Source organism: Bos mutus, chromosome 12, assembly GCF_027580195.1.
Source record: "Bos mutus isolate GX-2022 chromosome 12, NWIPB_WYAK_1.1, whole genome shotgun sequence".
NCBI lineage: Eukaryota > Metazoa > Chordata > Mammalia > Artiodactyla > Bovidae > Bos > Bos mutus.
Window position 1 is genome coordinate 67,532,687 of NC_091628.1, and position 5,425 is coordinate 67,538,111.

Consider the following 5,425-nt stretch of genomic DNA (forward strand, 5'->3'; position numbering starts at 1 on the left):
GACATGAATCCCAGTAGCTCAGATGGTAAAGAATCTGCCTGCAAGGCAGGAGACCCAGGTTCAATCTCGGGGTGGGGAAGATCTCCTGGAGAAGGAAATGGCAATCCACTCCAGTATTCTTGCCTGGAGAATTCCATGGACAGAGAAGTCTGGCAGGCTACAGTTCATGGGGTCACAAGGAATCGGACACAACTGAGTGATTAACATACATATGTTTACAATGTATAGTGAGACATGAATCCCAGAGCATAAAAGCAGGACCTATGAAACATAATCATTTTTCTCTAACCAAGTGTATCTCATTATATCCTAGTCCTGTCTTTTAATCTGAGTAATTTGGTCTCTCTCCTACCAGCCTAGAAAATTTTCATCTGATCTGGGGAGTTCAAGAAAAAACAATGCCTCTGATTTATTTCATATTCTTCTAAATATAATAATGTCTTTTGCCTGGATATGGCCTTTTGAAACTCAAAAGTCAGATATTTGATTCGTTTCCTTCTCTTTGTTATTTTGCTGTGTTGTCCCTTTTCAGAAATAATAGCAGCAAGATTTAACACTGCAAGAAAGAGGGAAACCAGGTACCAGAGGACCTGGGATGGAGTACCATATGGAATAGCATCCCTTACCTTAGATGAAAGTAGGAAAAAGATTAGGTATTTTCTAAGTCACCTCTTTCACTCTCATTTTATGGAATAAAAATTTGAAGTGAAAAAAGCAGAATGGTGGTCCCAAGCTCACCCCAGGTATTGGAGAGGTAGACTGCACTTCTGACTCCTGTTTAAACAATGTTCAAGGTCTCCTTTAATCTGGAGAACAAATGAATTGCCAAGGGAGTTTGTTAACACATGTTGATTCTCCTGTTAGAGATTCAAGGATAGAGAGGAAAGCCAGAAACCTACATTTTAAACAAGCATCCTACATTTTAAACTAATGCAAAGAACCCACCTTCCAAAAAGACTGCCTTAGAGGTTGAACTCAGTAAGGGCAGAGGCCTATTTTTCTTCATCTTTTCTTATCCCTGTTGCCTACCGAGCACTTAGTGTATAAGAAATGTCTAACGTTGAACAGATGAGTAAACCATATTTCTAAAAATACACGCCACCTTTAAACCTTGCTGTTTGTTTCTATCAAAAACACTGCCCCCCAATTTGTCCTTTACTGGAATATTTTGAATTGTAATGTTTCTGCATTTCATCAAAGATCAAGCTTTTCAATATAAAATGCCAGCAACCACAACAAAATCCCAGGAAGCAAGAATTCAAGTATTGAAAGAGAATGCTTTGTTTATGTTGTCAATATTCACCCTTTGAATATGTAAGATGCAATTCCAAACCAAAACCCAGCTTATATTTTTGGTATAAATATATATAAATTTGTGATTTATTGTAGCATTATCTTCATTTAAGAGAAAATATAAGAGGGTTCCTCCTGCCCCCATTAAATATCTGACTACTAAATATTTAGGTGTAGAGACTCAATTTCTCTGTATTTTATACACAAAATATTTTAAAAATCAGAAGCTTTTTTTATTTCACTTTTTATACTATGGGATCACTTATATGTGGAATCTAAAAAATGGTATAAATGGAACCCACTTACAAAATGGAAATAGAGTCTACAGATGCAGAAAACAACTTCATGGTTACCAAGGGGGGCGCTGGGAGGAGGGATAAACCAGGAGACACAATACCATCTACAAAACACACACTACTACAAAAAAAAAAAAAAAAAAAGATAACCAACAAGGATCCACTGCACAGCACAGGGAACCCCACTCAATACTATGCTAAGCTGCTTCAGTCATATCCAATTCTTTGCGACCCCATGGACTATAGCCCATGAGGCTCCTCTGTCCATTGAATTCTCCAGGCAAGAATACTGGAGTGGGTTGCCATTTCCATCCCAGGGGATCTTCCGGACCCAGGGACTGAATCCACATTTCTAATGTCTCCTGCATTGGCAGATGGGTTCTTTACCACAAGCGCCACCTGGGAAATACTCAGTACTATGTAATGACCCATATGGGAAAAGCAACTTTTTAAATAAATGAAGACATTTTTTCTTCTTCATTCAAGGATGATAATGTGACACAGAAAAAACACATTCATTGGCTTCTTCTAAGCACTATGCTATTCTATAAAATGAGTGACAGTATTTTAAAATTATATCTGGAAGAAGCTGCCATACATAAATAGCTTATTAGGAAATAAGTATACATGAAAATATCTTGAGATTGGAATTTTTTCAACAGTCACATAATCCACAGAATAACCAGTGTATCTTCATTTTGTAAAAACAAAGAGAGAGTCTCAGACTAATCGGCCTCTAAGATCTTATCTCCTAAATAGCCGTGTTCTGTGTCTCACACCACATGGCCTCTGCCTTCCAACTTTAATTCACATAATCTGGTTATCTGGTTTTGTAAGAATTACAAAAGTCCATTTCACTGGGATAACTGCAGGTGAGTGATATCCAAGACTGAGAAAATGTAGATTATTAGATTTAGCAAAATGTTATAGCATGATTCATATTTGTTGATTGTGAAAATGCTTTGGGGAGATTGAATTAGCAGCAAGAAGACCTTTTAGGAGGCTCAGAGGAAAGAATCTCGGGAGTCTAATTTTGGAATGAATTAAGTTATTTGTGGATCTAAATGAGCATGTCTGAAAATTAATATAACAAAAGAAAAGTTGTACGTAAGAGCAGAAAGTCAGAACACAAGCCAGATTGGTTTTGACATTTGACAAGCAATTATTACAGTGAAAGTAATCATGAAAACTCAGGATGACTATGTTTCTAGTGATTAATTCTGGCTAGAGTTTAACACAATTATCCAGATACTCAAACAAAGGCAAAAATGCTAATTTTCTCAAAACATATTTTTTTGTGTATTGTTTGGATAATTTCCCTGTATTACTAAATTTTCTCCAGATGGCTCATAATTTTAGTTTAGGAGTAATTGTTTTTTAAAAAACTTCCACCTTTTCTCATAAAGCATCATTCATGGCCTGAGCCCAGAACATAATACTAAAATCATAATTTTTAAAGGTGTTCTACTTCAAGGGTACATCTTCATTTCAATTGGTAATAAGTCTCACACAATGGAGTGGTTCTAAAGTTATTTAAAGTGAATTACAGACTGGCAGAATTGGTACAGAGGGAGAGGCCTTTGGAACAGGCATGAATTACAGATGAAAGCTTCACTGCTTCGGTCATAATTGGCCCTGGTATTTGGGACTATCTAGCTTACCCCACTCCAGTACTCTTGCCTGGAAACTCCCATGGACGGAGGAGCCTGGTAGGCGGCAGTCCATGGGGTCATGACTGAGTGACTTCACTTTCACTTTCATGCATTGGAGAAGGAAATGACAACCCACTCCAGTGTTCTTGCCTGGAGAATCCCAGGAACAGGGGAGCCTGGTGGGCTGCCCTCTATGGGGTTGCACAGAGTTGGACATCACTGAAGCGACTTAGCAGCAGCAGCAGCTTAGATAAAGGGCTTCCCTAGTGTCTCTGATGGTAAAGAATCTGCCTGCAATGTGGGAGACCTGGGTTCAATTCCTGGGTTGGGAAGATCCCCTGGAAGTAGGCATGGCAACCCACTCCAGTATTCTTGCCTGGAGAATCCCTATGGACAGAAAGCCATGGGGTCACAAAGAGTCGCACACATCTGAGCAACTAAGCATCTATAGCTTAGATAAAAGATACCTTACTACAGATTTTGACAGTGACTACATTGGACCAAAAGGTACTAGTAAGTGATGAGGCTTCACTATCTAGCTGTTTGGTCACCCACTCTGCAGTGTTCCCTAGCACTTTGAATGGAAGACCCTAAGCCCACTCTCTTTCACAGAGGAGACAAAATTGCCATTTTGGGCAGTGAACCAAGTCATTAGGATAGGAGATTACCTTATTCTTCTACATTGTAGCATTCTTTGTACTAAAACAATATAAGGAAAAACAACTGAAGAGAGGGAAAATATCTGTATTGGGTTACTATGCTCCAAAGGAGAATTATTTACTGAAAGAACATAATGTTAGTCCATAAGATCTGCTATACAATAAACAAAACTCATATTTTTCACAAAAGTGTGTTTATTCACTTCATAAATTAATAAGTATTTAAAGGTAAGTAATGGTGGTGGGGGGAATTCCTTAATCTCAATAGATAATACAGGGAGGGAGGTTCTTTCTCACTCATAGACCCACAAAAAGGTGATTTGTGATGTGTTTTGTTCAATTCCTTCCGCATGAATATTATCTCTGTAAAATGAATCTTCTCTAAGACATGTATTGCCCTTTTATGCTGACTGCACACGTGCATATGCATAAAATGCCACATCTCCAATTAGGATGTGTATATTCAGGAAGAATGACATATCAGGGCTGTCAGACTAAAAGGCCCACAGCTTGGGAGAATTTTCCAATCATTCATGGGCCTGCCAAGATTATGGGACTATCCTTTCTTATCTCTGATTCCATCTCCTCTCTCTCAAGCTAGATGTTGTATTTTTCAGATGCTTTAGAAATAACGTGACTTGGTGATCTCTTACTAAAATTTCAGTAATGCTTTGTTTGATCCCAGTAAGGTGCACTCCCTGTTGTTTCCAATATGGATTAGTTTCCAACAATTGGCTTTACCTCTTCATGTAAAAAATGTGCTGTTAACAGGCTACTGAACAAGATTGCTTTCTGTGGAGGGAACTCCAGGGGAAATTTGTATTGAAGGCAAGCACTGGATGGTGTCTACTTGGAAAATCTTAAACATTTTGCAAGTGAAAATGTCACAACATCACTGTGACATATTAGTGATACATGGTTTTAGCAGAATGACACCTAACAGGATAATAATGTGAGAGTTTCGGAAAGACATTGTAAATTTTCGAAATATAAAAGGTGGTGTTTGGGAATACATGGTATTTTCTGAAAATACCAAATCCTCATGTTAGTAACAATGAAGGAAAAGTTAATAGGATAAATGGAGAGATGTTAGTATCGAATTTGAATGTCAGTAGAAACACAACTTGTTTGAGTAGACTGCTTTCAGAAAGTTATGAAAATATTCAAAAGCATGACTCAGATTTCCTCTAGGTTCAACTTACTGGTACTGTATTAAATTATAAGGTCTAAGGTAAGAGACCTGGTGTGTTGGTTCTGTAAGCTACATGGCTGAGGGAGAAATTACATGCTGTTTTTTGAAAGCCTGGATGATTCAAGCACCACAGATATAGACACCTCCAAATTCATCTGAAAGTATCATTCACATTTTATTACCCCGAGAGAGTTAGGTAAGATCGCAGAGCTGGAAGAGACACAGTAGATGATCTTGTCCATTTTTCCTGCTATTTGAGGAATAATTACCATATTTTTTTTTTCAGGCTGAACAATCAATAATGCCGTTCTAATGCTTTCCATTTGGTTCTCT